Source organism: Erithacus rubecula (genome assembly GCF_903797595.1).
Source record: "Erithacus rubecula genome assembly, contig: SUPER_Z_unloc_6, whole genome shotgun sequence".
Taxonomy (NCBI): Eukaryota; Metazoa; Chordata; class Aves; order Passeriformes; family Muscicapidae; genus Erithacus; species Erithacus rubecula.
Window position 1 is genome coordinate 281,250 of NW_027635650.1, and position 15,119 is coordinate 296,368.

Sequence of the window (15,119 nt, forward strand, 5' to 3'; positions counted from 1 at the left end):
ATTCCCTAAATTGAGCACATGGAACTTACATGGTTTGTTCTGGAAACAGAAGTTTTTCCAGACTGAAGGATGTGAAAACCACTTCCCTATCTAATGCAATTCAGTACGTCTGTGTGTGATTACACAAACGTGTCTCAGACCACAGAGCACCACAGCCAAGTCTCATAGCAGTTACATTCATTAAATGTCTCAGACCACGTGATCTTCCCTGGCCCTTCAATACTTGCCTGTTTTTAAGATTTACTGGATATTCCCTGTATTTTCTATTTTGACCAAAAGTGGTTGATTGAGAATTAATGACATTATCCTTGACGAAATGACAAGTCAATGTTATGGGGCTGAGTGAGCATGCCTGAAGTCACTAACAGAAAACAAAAGAACTGAAAACACATTGTTGCTTAAACTATATCTCTTCACTAAAAGTGGACTCAAAAATAGTTTTCTTTAGAATGTTTGCAATAATTTTACCTTCATATAATTTCATCTCATGCACAGATCAGCTTTTCCCCATGAGCTCAGGACTGTATTTTCTGCTATTTTCCTTCAGGAGTTGGTAGCTAGAGCAATTTTTTACTAACCATAGGGATGTTAAGCAGTGGTGATTTACAATTTTCAGATGCAGTAGCTTTTAGCAGCAAGCACTCTCCTACTGAAGAGGACTCCAGCATGCCTGAGGTTGTAGATCACCCTTTGCTTGAAGCTTTGATTGCATTCAAGTTAATCTTGGTTCTTAAAATGGTATCTGGGCAATTGGCTGAGGACAGGACAGATTTTGTAGACGTACAGACAGTTAATGTTCCAAAAAGATGAGTAAAATCTGGTTTATAATGCAACTACAGCAGAAATACTGCCACAGGATGGGAAGAACCAATTTTGAAGACCTGCTCTCTAATCAGTGACTCGTATGTCATCCCTTTTCCATCACCAGGGGAGGACATCTGCAGCTTGAGCACACTGTTTCAAGACTGTAGTGGTCCAGCCTGGATGTGACCTGCGCATAGGTGAGAAAGCTACTACGACCGGCCACCATAATTGGTGTATAGATGCTAAACCATCTATTAAAGCTTGTAGCAGAACATGTTATTTGGTCACCTTTTGCAAAGCTTGCTTTGAACAGATAGAAGATGAAATCCAGCATTTTCCAAATTGAACAGCCTGAGGAATACTTAACAAAACTTTTCAACATGTTGAAGTCCAGTCTCAGAGCAGAATTGCAATGCTGAGTACAAAAACAAAGTGTGTGTGGTGACAACTTCTTCCTAAAGAGAAAGCACCTCACCAGCCATGAGTGCAAGAGACCTGCTCTCACTTATGCCAAAAAATGTGTTAATTACCATACCTGTGGTGCAGCAGATGTTGCCAGTAGCTATAGCAGACAGTGCCATCACCATCTTGATGCCATACAAGCAAAGATCAGACTTGAGAATTGTCTCTGCTGCTTTCTTATAACTTGAGAAATACGAGTGCTTTAAGTGGTCTTGGTGCCTTATAATAGGCTTTTGTGCTGCTGGGGACACTGATGGCTGTTGGTTACGTTCCTAGAAATCAGGGGGTTAGAAATGCTTAGCAATAGCAACTGAACTCTAAGTGTTGTATGTACAACATATGTCTTTTCACTTGATGAGTGTACATGCAAAAGTGGCCTCTAGATGCTCCAGCAATTCAATGAAACCGGATTGTTTCACAGTAAAAACTTACAGGGGGTAGGGGGTGGGGAAGAAGAAGTAATTCGAGCCTGGTTTTGTATAATTCTTCTAATCTGGAAAACTATCTGTTATACAACTCTGTCCCTTTCCAAGGATGAGTGCTCCCTGGTCCTGCAAATTTACTATTCCTGCGGCTGGGGCTCTCAAACGGCTCTAGCCGACGCCGGCAAGAAATTCCAAAGTTTCACAGACGAGCACCGTGGCTGCTCCAGAACACCTGCACAACAGCGCCAGGCAGCCCGAGCCCCAGGCGCTCCCCCCAGGCAGCTCGGCGGCACCGGGCACTGGGCACCGGATACCCGGCGCTGGGCATCGGGCATTGGGCATTGGGCACTGCGCGCTGCGGGAGCGAGAGCGAGCGGAGCCGGCCGGGCAGCCTTGGGCTCCGCGGGGCGGGCGCACCTGGGTCCCGCCCGGCCGAGCGCGCAGGCGGAGCGGAGCGGGGGCGGAGGGAGCCCAGCCCAGCCCGTGCCGTCCCGTTCTTACCCTCCCCATTCCGTGCCGTCCCGTCCCGTCCCGTCCCGCTCCTCTCCGCTCTGCTCTGCTCCGCTCTGCTCTGTCCCGCTCTGTCCCTCCCACCACCCCTCATTCCTCCCTCCCTCCCTCCCTCCCTCCTTCTCTCCCCTCCTCCCTTCCTCCCTCCCTCCTCCGTCCCTGTGCGCGCCGGCGGCGGCGCCGCGCTCCCTCCATCCGCGCCCGCGCAGCCCCCGCAGGTAAGCGCAGCGCAGCGCGGCGGGCCCGGGGGCGGAGCGGGCGGGAGTCCCTGCGTTCTCGCCCGCGGAAAGGTGCCCGCTCCGCAGTCCCCGAGGGCTCTGCGCCTCCTCTCCGGCTGTTTCTCCGGTGCTGCCGAAGCCGGGCTCGGTGCCGCGGCGCGCAGCGGTGTGCGGGCGGCGCGCCCGGTCCGGCCCCTCTCGGCGAAGACTCCTCCGGAAAGGGCTCGAGTGCCTTCGAGGCGTCGGGTCAGGCTGCTATTCCTGCTGTACTAACGTCTCCGGGGCTGGCTGCAATAACTGATGGATACTTTTTTGATTAAGAAACATTAACAGAACTTACTTTGGGTCTGCCCTTTTTTTTTTTTTTTTTTCCCTTTTTTTTTTTTCCCTCTTTCTTCACTCCTTCTTTCCCCACCCCCCGCGCTCCCCCCTCCCCCCCTCCCGAAATATCTTTGGATTTATTTATACCAAATTAAGGCAGTGGGAAAAGCCCTTGATTAAAAAAAAAAATAGTTGCCACCTCTCTCTCCTAACTTCCTTAGTCCTTTGGACGAAGAGCCTGCTCAAGTCCGATGGGAGCAGCGTCGGTGTATCCATGGTGTTTACAAAGGTAAAGGACAGGGAGAAGATGAATGACAAGCATAAGGCTGTGATTTATTAGAGAAAGACCGGGAGCGGGGGGAAGAGAAGGGAAGCTAGAGGACAAAAGCCGTTAGCAAACTGAAGTGAGAAGAGAGAGGTGGAACCAGAGGGACCAAGTTTCTTCCTCTCATTTTTTTTCCTATGTTCATTTTAAATAGCTCCACAGTGGGAACCATCCCAAAAACTGCTTCCTATGGAAATATATGAAAAGTTTTCATTATCACAAAAATGCTGGAATGTCTAAATTTAATTTACTTGGGGATATCTCTGTGAAACAAGCTCACACCTTCACGATTTCACTTATCTGTGAATGTTAGAAGTTGCCTAAATCCCCCCTTTCTTTTTTTTTCTTTTTCTTCTTTCTCCATCCTTGTTTGCTCCAGGTTTGGGTAGGTTTTCCGTGGGTTTTTATGTTTTTCTTTCGTCTTTCTTTTTTTGTTTTGTCTTTCTTTTCATTGTTGTTGGTTGGTGGATTTTTTACTTGCTTGGAGGTTTTTTTGAAGTCTCAAGGCAAATTGGGGCAGCTGCAATCTTTTTACTGCTAAGAACTACTGCAACTCTTATCTTTTCAAAGAAAGTTTTTGCGTGCTAGGTCAGGTTTGGTGTATTGTACCATTTGGTCTAAAATGAATCACTCTCAGGTCTGGGAGTCATGTTTCAATTTGGCGGCCAGGACTGTGTGCCTTGCAGCCTGTTACTCTTGTGTGAGGATAGGCTATACTGAAGTACTAAAATAATATTTCTGGCAATTTCAGCAGTGACTGAAGCAATAGGCTGCGTGCACAGGCGTAAGTGAAGCTCTGCCCTGCAGCTTGCTATTACTGGCTATAGGCGTGCCGCATGTCTTTCCTTAACTGATATCTGCTCAGACTTACAAAGCAACTTGATAGGCCTGTGTTTTACTGCTGTTTTTATTAAATATTAACCACACAAAATTAAACGCTGTTTTGCTCCAGAATGGATTGACAAAATCTCTTCCTGTGCAGTTGTACATGAACAGTGTTTTTTTTTCCTTTTTGTACAGCAAATAGCCAAGAAAATGTTATTTAGGAATACTGAGAAGCACTGCTTCATGATCAGGGTGGTGTTGTCTTCATCACTATTACAGATTGCAGTAGTTAGACTCTTGGCTGCTACAAACCTTGTTCTGAGAACTTAGCAGTAGCAGTCCTGGTTGAAGAGAGGAAAACATTGGCTGGTATCTGCTTTCTCTTCCTCTGCTCTTCAAAACAAATACTGAGGGTCGAAAGGTTAACAGCTTTTGAGATGAAGCACATGGAAAATGCAAAGTTAAAGTTGTGCTACACTGCTTACCCAGCCTTAATATGTGAATTCCACGTGTGAGTAACAGACAATCTTATCACTGTGAGCAAAAATACCTTATGGTCATGTGGTTTTCATCAGTAGCTCTGGACGGTTGTAACTAAAATATAATTCCTTCTCTGCTTCAAAATGGAGAAAAATAAAAATCTGTCTTCAGCTTGATCTTATAGTGTCACACAGTTTAACTATTTGGGGAATCCAGGAGAGGTTGTTGAAGAAAGAGTGTTTTGCTCTGCTTTGTACATACATGGGATTCACTTTGATATCACTATGATGAGCTCTTAATAACACTTTAATGGATAGTTAGCTGTTTCTCAGTGGCCTTTCCATATTGATCTCACTTTGCATCATGTTCAGAGGGTTAAATCAAAAAGCAAGTAATTCTTCTGAGCAATTTATTCCTTTAGGAGACCACCACCATCTTCCCTTTGAGTACCCAGCTGTTTGAGCACTCTCAGAGGTGAGCTGCCTTCTCCAGATGTCAGAAGAGCTGGCTTTGAGCACCTCTAGGTGGTGACCTGCCAGCACTTACTGAGCACTGTTGCTGTGTATCTGGATTTTTTTTTTTAATATGGATGTAGAGGAAAATTGAGTGCAGCTCTTTTGCCATCAGGGCAGAGGGGGGGCCTCTTCACAGGCTGTCACTTATGGTCTTGGTGATGCTCAACGATTTGTGGAAGAATGAGAGTGGGAAGAGGCACTGTGTGGCCGTTGTCCTTTTTGCTGTTGTTTCTCTCACAAAATTAGAATTTGCTACATAAGTGCAAATTTCCTCCCCTTCAGAAAGAAAAGTGCATGCAATTTAAGGGACACTTAAAATCAGCTTAAATCCATCTAAATGGGATATTTGAAGGGTGGCTGCTACACATAATGACAGGGAAAAGATACATACAACTATTTTACTGAAAGAAGGGCAAGGGCAATCAATATTTGATCTCTCCAGCACCTTTAGTTAGTGGAATAGTTTTTTATATTTTGTGAATTTCACTGCTTCATCTTTCATAATGGGCTGTTTTATTTTTTCTGTCATTTTAATAGGGTGAAAAGAAAACAAACTTTTGAGAAAATAAAGTGTGTCTTTTCTTTTTCCATATTCCCATCTTCTTTAAGACTGCTTTCAATTTATGTATAGTCCTCATTTTTTGCCTTAGAAGTTTTGATAATTTGGAGGGAGAGCTCTGCTCTGCAGAAATGTTTGATCATGAGGGACTTGAGGCAGTAATGGCTTCAACTGGCAGTGATTATGTAGCATCCCATGTGTTTTTGACTTTTCCAAGTGTTGCAAGGTGATACTGTAAAGATGTGGCACTTCTCAGAAGTGCTGCATTAGGGCTGGACTTACTTCATGTTTTCCCTCATGGATTTTTCTTTCTAGCTAGAGCAGAAGCTTAAGGCTTCATCCATGGCCCATAGACATCAGTGGCAAAATCTGTATTGGCACTGAATGACTTTGGATCAGGTGTAAGACTGATGTGTTGCTTTGACAGAAATATAAAATTATTCCCAGGGCAGAAGAAAGTTCTGTCAAGGAAATGAGAGCTGCTGTTCTACTTACATGTAGGGAACTTGAATTTTGATTTTCTTCATTTATATTTCAAGCTTACTTTCTTTTAAACCTGCAGAACCATTGCTTGTGCATTCATGCACTTTCATTGATGAACTGGTACATATGACATTGAACATTTGAAAGTCTGGTGCCTCAGATTGGCTTTTGCTGGAAGTAGAGGAGAATTCTGAGAAGTGCGTGTATATGTGTACTCAGATCTCTCCTCCTCTCCTCCACTGGTGTTTCTTGACTGCCTGACACTCCATACTCCCATAACAGCACATCTGACTTGCAAAATCTTGGTAATTGTTTGGCTGAAGGTTGCACTCTAGGATCAATTTTCATTTTTTAACGACTGATGTTTGTAATAGTTGAAAGTACTGTTTCTATTTGTGCAACATTGAGCACCAGAAAAGAAAAGAGCCTATGTGCTGGTACTGGTTTAGATAGTATACATGTGTCCCCATCTCACATGGCAACTTCATGACCATGGCATTTCTCTAATAAGGTCTTGACAAAGAAGTGGTTCTGTGTAACAGCCTTGCTTGGATTAGGGCAAAGTGTCCAGAATTTCCTGATAGGCATAGCCTGGAACAGTTTGTTGACCGTGTTTCTTTCAGTGCTGTACGTATTTCCTACTGGACCTGGCTCCTTGTTGATCCTGATGCTGTAGGCAGTTAGGTTAGTGAAGAGGAGAGCTCTGGTTCACTTACCCCAGAAGTAAAGATGTATTTCTTCTTAAAAAGAAAGTGGATCTTCTCCCTTTGGTTCTGGCAGGCAAAAACAGACACAGACTTGAGGGGCTGCTGCAGTTCAAGGAGTCTGGGCAAGGCATGTCTGCCCCTGCCAGCAGCACAGCTGGAGAGGGGGAACCACATCCCTCCTCCTCAAGCCACTCCCAGGATAAATAGCCTGGACAGGGCTCTGGCCTGGGATGTGTGCAGAGTGTTTTGGCTTCCAAGTGCCTTGAAGATTGGTGATGGTGGACTTTATAATGGATAATAGTCTGGCTGCTGGTCCTGCTGGGGAAATAGGAGCAAGGTGCTGTGCCTTGCTGTTTCCCACTCCTACATTGTGACGTGGTCTGCTGCTGAAATGATGGTAGATCAGTGGCACAAGAAATACCTTCAGTTGCAAAAGTGGGGAGGCTGGATGTCTTTTAAAAGGAAACATATTTTGTGAGTACAGATACAGTATTGCTGAGAACAGTATGTAGACTTTTGTGCCAAATGAATTATCTTTATTTTATTTTTCTTTAACACCAGAGGCATTGGAACTGCTTTTTTTTTTTTTTTCTTTTGTCTTCCATGTGATATACTTGAAATAAAATTTGGAGGTCCTCTCATTTTCTTTTCAAAAATAGAGAAGTGATAAATATGAGAGCCCAATATTCTCTTTCTGGTTTTGCTTCTGACTGTGACTAAGAGGCAAATACCTGCCTGAAATGGATTTTTGAAACTGCTGAAAAGAAGATGTCTGTGAGTTTGATAGCCATATATGATAATCCTCAGTTCAGTAGGCCTCATGTTGCCATATTTCAGATCATTCTGGATTTTCTGTAGGAATTTGCATGCCACAGTGACCTTTGGAATAGGATGGATTTTGCAGGCACTTTCTGCAGTCCATCCATTTCTTTGCCTGCTAGAAAATGTATTGCATGTTGCAGTGCTTGCAGGAGCAAGCCTGAAAGCATTGGATTGACATCAAAGGCAAGATCTTTGTGTACAGAATGCTGGAGATTGTAAGAGTAGTAAAAATCTGGCAAAGGAAATGCATACTGTTTTTCATTGCAAGCCCCTTTCCCTCCCTCCTGCCTGTCTTTTTAGGGTGTGTGTGGCAGATTTGAAATAGTGCTGGTACATTATTTATGGGAGCAGAAAGTTTTCTTAGAATTTCTTTTGCCATTTGAGGATGATTGTTTTCACCCTGGTTGGAAAAATATAGCTATAGTGTATCCATATTTTTATTAAGAAGAAGTTTAGCTACAGCTGTAAATGTTGGATGTGTATTGAGTGTTTACAGCCCTGGGAAATTTGTATCTTCTATGAGTAAGTGGGTGATTATTTAATAGCAGTGAGCTGAATATGAACTCTAGCAAGGACTTACTGGAATTCAAGCAGTCAAGAGAGATGATGTACAGGTCACACCTGTTTTTAAGGTGGTTATACTTTCGGTTGGTGTTTGTAGGAAAGGAGAAAGACTGATAAACTCTCAAGCTTTCATGGCTGCATAGCTCTCAAGTGTGGCAAGTGTTGTTTTGTCTGCTCCAAAGAGGTTTTGATAAAAGCTCTGTAGCTGCTGGATTTCACTAAATGTTTAGTCTTTGATAGTGCAGTCTGTTTTTAACCTGTTGTGGTTGTCAGATCTGATGGGCAGTGTCCTGAAGCCTCAAGCTGCCTTGTGTGACAGAGCAAGAGAGCTGGGGTAGCATTGCACAGCTGCAACATGTGAAAGGCAGCATGCCTCCCTGAGCCAGGATGTGGGTGTCCACAGCCAGGGTGTTTGCGCAGAAGAAAGCACGTTTGTTTGCAGCTCGATTCTGAATCAGCTTTGCTGGCGTCAAGTGAGGTGGAAGAGCTGAAGGAAGGGCGAAGGCTCTGGGATGCCACCAGTGACACAGTCAGCCTCCCTTCAGCTGTCAGCACAGAAGCCCGTGGATGGTGAGCACCCACACCCTCCTGCTGCCTTGGACCAAGGAGAGGCAAGCTGTCGCAGTGGCTCCAGCTGCAGCTGCTGCCAGTCGCATGGCTGTGGCAGGAGACCTCAGTGGACAACTGCAGGTTGGTGCCTCAAGCCAGTGGCAGTGTCAGGAGAAGGCCACCTTGCCCCTGGGTGTTGCCTTGCACTGGGAGAGGCTGTGGTTGTCACTGTTCTGGTCATATTTGTTTGGTTTGTGTGCCTGCATTAGTTGCTCACGACTCTCTTGGTGGGGTTAGTTTTTATTGTGGTTTGGTTACTGTGTTTTCACAATCTCTTACTTTGACAATGGTGTCACAACTTGGGTCCTAGAGCTTTCAAGGTTTCATGGTTGTGTTACTAACCATTTCTACAGTTACTTGTAGCTCAATATGAAGTAGCAAATGGTGGCAGTTTGTACCTGTTCTTGATGTTCTATCTGGACACTTCTGAGCTCTTTCATTGATACTCCAACTAATTGAAGTAAATTGTGCACTTTTGTGCATAACTGGCATGTTGTTTCAATGCAGTGACAGGTGTGTTTTCAGTGATTGTCTGTAGGAACTGGATCAGTAGTTTTAAAACGAATGGAAAGGGTTTCATGTGGTAGTGAAGCTGTAGTGTAGGATGTAAAGGAGAAATTTGACTACCTTGCCTAAGGTTGTGCTGATAGGAATAAACTTTGTGCGCATTTCTGTAGTTGCATGCTAACTTTGAATACATAAAACTAATTATTGAAGTAAAAAGGCATTTGGGAAATTGGTTGAGGAATGTTAGGTGGAGAAGGTAGATTCAGACTGGTGATGATAAGTTTGTTGATCCCAAAGGAGAGTAAAGCACTCTATTAATTCTGTGTTGCATGTCACTGACTATTGCCCTTGCAAGGTGTCTTTGCAAATGTGTACATGCTCCTGCTAAAATGTTGAATGTGGTATAGGCAAATTATCAGTACAGGGGAATAACTTAAACCTTCCCTGCATCCATCTGGGAGCATCTCCAGGCATTTCTGTCTAGCCAGGATGAACTAGCATGTTGTCCTGTACAGTAACACTGGGATGTACTAGGTGTGGTTTGAGCATATGTTAACCATTCACATAATCATTAGGTCAGGTTGAGGAGCAAAGCCTGGGCTCTCAGTGAAGAATTCATTGGAATTTTCAGCTGTTTTTATCCATGTGTTTCCCAATTTCTTGCTACATTCTCACAGACACAAGTCCAGTGCATCAATAGGTCATTGCCCCTTCATTACTCTTGTCAAGGAAATGAAATTCACCATTTTTTTCCCTGAGATACAGCAGTGAGACAAACAACTTCAGGGAGAGGGATGTGTGGATAGCTACCCAGCATTCAAGGAGTATCATCTTGAATGGACTTGTACTTGAAGGATACCATTATAAATGTCTATCAAGTTTATTGGTCTTTCTGTCTTTCCTTTTCCTTGCTGTCCCTCCCAAAAAGTGTCATACATGGAGAGCAATTCTGGGAAATAAGCCAGGTATCTTTGAGTGCCCTGGACATGGTTTCTGCGCAGGGCTTTGAGAGCTGTCCCCATGTGGCTAGCAACATAATGTGGATAGTTTTACTCCTTTAGATGGAACCATTGAAAGTTTTACCTCAGAGCAGTATATTTCTGTGTGTAGAAGCCTTGCAAATAGAAGAAGATTTTCCTGAATTTAGTGTTTACTCCCCTAGTCTTTTAGCTTCTTGTTTACAGTAGTTACAGCATCCTATTTCAAACGCCCATGCTAGTGGGACTGGAAACAGAGTGAGACTTCAGTGTATTCCTATAATCAGAACAATCCTGGTATTTAGTGAATAGACTAAAAATAGCTCTCTAGAACTATTCAATTCTGTACACAGCTGATAGGAATAACATAGGTTAGTGCCTGCTTCACCAAGAAGTCCAGGCTGTTTCTGTTTCCTTCCTTGGATTGCTAAAGTTTCACATGCAAAAGCATCCTAGGAGGTTCAGCCTAGAGGAAAGAATTCAGGAGGAGATGTGCAAACTGATGACAATCTGATGACAGGAGGGAATTACATGATTGTAGTAAACATAAATGCCTTAAAAATAATCTGCTTGAGCAAACACTTATGCCATGAACTTGCATATTTCCATCTCCAACATCTCTTCCACAAAGTTTCTAGCAATCAGTTGCCCAAATTTTTGTGACGAAGTTTTGTTTGAGGGACTTGTTTACAGCTTTTTCTGTTCTTCTTTCTAAACTGTTCCTAATATCCTATGAATACTCTGTAAGGGGATCTTTGGTATAGTTTTTAGGTGAAAACAGTTACTTTTTTCCCTGAGAAGTGTGACATGAAAGTGCAGGAACAGCTTTGGCAAAGAAGCCACACCCTGCACCTTTATGCTTCCTGTGAGAAAGGAGTGGAGGCAGGGGAAATACTGACTTTTCTTGGAGCAAGGTAAGGTGACATTTCTTGGTTGGTAGGAAACCCGAATGTGCACTTGCCATGTATCTGCCTCCTGAAACTGTGCCAAAGTCATTCTGTGCTCTGTACCCCTGACTGTTCCTCTTGTGGTTTGATTAACTTTTCTCTCAAGACCCTACAAATGTCATCTCCTGCTTGTATGAGCTGTGTCTCCACTGGAGGGGGGTGCCAGTATTGCTGTAGTGGGAAACTTTTGAGGATTTACTCAGTTAGGGTGCTTTACTCTTCCTTCTTGACTGGCACTGTTGCCCATTGGGTTAAGTGGAGTATCCCTGGAAGAAGGCTACTGCAAGACTGAAGGCAGCAGCTAACCAAGTAGTAGGCATTGGGCTTCTCCAAAACACTGTCAGTTCTGCCAGTGTGCCGTAGGGCATTTTTATATAGAATCATAGAATGATTTGGGTTGGAAGGGACCTTAAGGATCAGCTGGGTCCCAAGCTCCAGCCACAAACAGGAACACTTTCCACTAGTCCAGGCTGCTCCAAGCAGTTCTAGGGGTTGAGGTATCCACAGCTTCTCTGGGCAACATATTCCAGTGTCTCATTACTCTCATAATTTATTTCTGATATTAATTTAAATATAGCCTTTTTCTGTGTTCATTACACCCCGTCCTATCACTACATACCCTTGTCCCTTTCCAGCTTTTTTTGTAAGCCCTGTTTAGGTACTGGAAGATGTTGTAAGGCCTTCCCAGAACCTTGAGTTTTCCAGGCTGAACACCCCCACTCTCACATCCTGTCTTCATAAGAGAGGTGCTTCAGCCCTCTGGTCATTTGTATGGCCATCTCTGCACTCACTCATTCTTCTGTTCAGAGATCCAGAGCTGGATGCAGTACTCCAGGTGGGATTTCCTGAGAGTGGAGTAGGGGGAAGTCTAAGGTTGGCTGACCTCAGAGAGGCTACTCAGTAGTGGGAGGCTGAAGTCAGACCAGCATTCCTGAGTGCCCTGTGCTAGGGACACAGAGAGTGCATGGGCCTCAAGCTTTGGTGCCATGGACACAGCTGGTGTGTGCAGTTGTGGGATGCCTAAAAAATCTGGTTTGTGGGTGGATTTCAGTACGTTCTCCTTTTGTGGCCTGGATCCCTTGAACTTCTTAGTTTATTTGTGCGGTCACAAAAAAGTCTTAGTGGTTCCCAAGTAATGCTTTATGGCCTATGCTTTTGTTACAAAACTGTCTGAAGGAGGCTTTGAAGTGTGTCTGTGTTTAAAGTTTGTACCCATGCTAATGTGCACCAAATTCCAACGGAAAAGCTGGAGACAAACTGCTAGTTAGTTTTTCCTGTCTTTTTTCTTTAAGAATAATCTATTTATATTCAGTTGTAATTCAGTCCAATAGGATTGGTTTTTTGCCTTTCTTACTCTTTGAAAGAGGTGCAAAAGGAGTTTATCTAAAAAAAGGGCGAGATTGTCTAGATAGTGCTTTGACACTAACTTTTCTGTCATCGCTTATTTTAGAAGATAGGGTTTTTTGGTTTTATTCAGTTTTTACACCAACTCCCTTCTGCCTCCTGGCTTTCTGTTTTCACTTGAATTTACAGCATCTCCCGAATACTGATTGAATTATTTCTTGTTTCTGTTGGGCATTGTATATATTGAGGACCGAGTCAGAGAAGCTGAATAATCACTGAAGTATGGTACGAATTTACAACAGTCTACTTAATTCATGTGACCTCTTGTATGCACCAAGAGCCTGTCTGCTAAACACAACTCAGAGTTAATCCAAGTCAATTCTTAAAGTGAATTAGTCAAGCTGTGAGCTAATCCTCTGTATTTACCTGCTTGTTCAGATAGGCAGCAGCCTAAGTTGCTTTAAATGTCACTTGGTAATTGAATGGGGAAGGGTCAGAGGGAAAGGTGATGAAGTCTTGGTGTTTTCTTCATATCTCTCCTTTCAGGGCATATTTGAGTAGTGCTTTGCATTTATAAATCTTGAATTCAAAGAATGATCAGCATAAGATACCCAAGGCCAAACCCAGTACTCTGCTGCACTTCTCTACTAAGCAACCCTGGCAGCTGCTGCTGCTCCCAGGTTATTTTGGGGAGTGTGTTACTTCTTGATCACCCATAAAAACTGCTCCACAAAATGTCCAACCAGTTGAATTGGCATACTGTAGACAGCAAGGAGCATGATGCAGACTGTGAGGACTAGGAAAACCTGTCGAGCTCTGCCAAGAAACTAGTAACTAGCCCCAATTTTACACCAGTGATTCACAAATTCTGGGTGTATTGTTCTGAGCACACCAGATACTTGCATGATGGACAAGAAGTAATTCCCTTTCATTTGTCAACATCAGGATTTTTGTTGTTTTCAGCTACTGGGTTTGCTCCCCCTCCATTTTGACAAGAACAAAGGTAATATCTTATTTCTGGGTCACTGCTGTCCATTAGATAAGTTTGTTTGTGGGCCTTGGGAAAGAGCAGTGACATGAGAATAGGGAATTTAAATCCTGTCATTAAGATAATTCCTTATTATTGTTAATTCTAAGTTCTTTCAAACTTCATTCAGGCAAACTTTGCAAAATACAGCACTGCAGAAAGTATCTGGAAAACAGTCAGTTGAACCAATGCAGATGTTGCATAAATTTCAGAAGGGGCATGACTTATTTCTGGTTTGAGGGGTTGATAAATTGTTCCTGTGTCTGCATTGGTGGTGGCCTGTACTATTTAAGCTTTTCCCTTACAGTCTTTAATGTGTTTTCAGGAGTGGGGAGAATAGTTGGCAAATTTCTTTTTCAGATTAACTAAATTAAACTCCTGTTTGCGTATCATTGGTTGTGGTGCATGTAGATCTATATTGAAGTGGTGCCTTTGTAATTTGGGATTTGGGGTTTGACATGCTTAATTGTGAACTCCGTTGGCTTCAGCATTTCCAGATTATTGCATTTTGTGGTAGTTTATTCTGTCTGAAGATTGAACATCTGTTTTGTGGATGTGGGGTAAAAAGGAAGTATTTGTTTTAAGGCTGGGCCCCCTCAAAGCTGCTTAGAGAATTGTGTCATTTTGTTATGATCCAGATGGCTTTTTTTTATCTAGCAAAGGGATATTACCTGAATGTTTAAATGCAAACCTGTTTCAGAAGAATGACAGCCTATTATGACTTTTCTGAGTTTAAAACAAAATGTGAAGTGTACAGGTGGAGCCTCTGTTGCTGATCCATGGCAGTATGTAATTGCATCTCTTTGTTATTTCTTCTTGGAAACAAATACTAAAATTCTTTTTGTAAGTTGTTGAGAAGATTAAGTTCTTGCTGCCTTTTCTGCTGAGGAGTGGTAGTCAAAGAAAAGCATCCTGATTTGTGATATAGAGATATATACCTTGTTAGAATCAGAATCATATAATGGCTTGGAAGGAACCTTAAATATCATCTAGTTCCAGGCTCCCTGCTGTGGACAGGGGCACTTTGCCTAGATCAGGTTTCTCAAAGCCCCATGCAACCTGACTTTAAACAGTTCCAGAGATGTGGCATCTACACCTTCCCTGGGCAACCTGTGCCAGTGTCTTACCACCCTCACAGGAATTTTTTTTTTCCTAAAATATAATCTAAATCCACTCTCTTGGTTTGAATCCATTGCCCCTTGTCCTGTCTCTACATGCTCTTGTAGAAAGTCTTTATCATTCTTGAAGGCTCCCTTCAAGTGCTGGTAGGCTGTAATTATGTCACCCTGTAGCTTCCTCTTTTCCAGTTCCCAATTCTCTCAGCCTTTTCCTATGGTGCTCCATTCCTCCGACCATCTTGGTGGCCTCCTCTGGGCTCAGTCTAACAGGTCCATGTCCTTCCTGCACTGGGACCCCAGAGCTGGATGCAGTGTTCCAGGTGGGGTCTTACCAGAGCAGAGGGGCAGAATCGTCTCCCTTCCCTGCTGCCCACACTGCTTTGGATGCAGCCCAGGATGTGTTTGGTTTTCTGGGCTGGGAGTGCTCATGGTTGAGTCATGCCCAGCCTTTCATCCACCAGCATCCCCCAGTCTTCCAGCAGGGCTGCTTTCAATGTGTTCATTCCCCAGCCTGTGTTGATATTGGGAGTATCCTGACCACATGCAGCACCTTGTACTTAGTCATGTTAA

At 43.6% G+C, this 15,119-nt stretch overlaps 1 protein-coding gene across 5 annotated transcripts in view; it reads left to right on the top strand.

Annotated features, from left to right (window-relative positions):
* Positions 1 to 2,121: 2,121 nt before the first annotated feature.
* LPAR1 (lysophosphatidic acid receptor 1) overlaps positions 2,122 to 15,119 on the top strand; it is a 69,285-nt gene continuing 56,287 nt past the window's right edge. Inside the window, exon 1 of one of the 5 annotated variants that reach the window (XM_079331667.1) lies at positions 2,122 to 2,419. The gene's annotated coding sequence lies outside the window, so the exon portion shown is untranslated. Of the gene's footprint in view, positions 2,420 to 2,743; positions 2,765 to 2,936; positions 3,030 to 6,802; positions 7,109 to 8,400; positions 8,711 to 15,119 lie in introns of those variants that run through there. The other 4 variants (XM_079331671.1, XM_079331670.1, XM_079331668.1 and 1 more) reach the window with 4 other exon arrangements.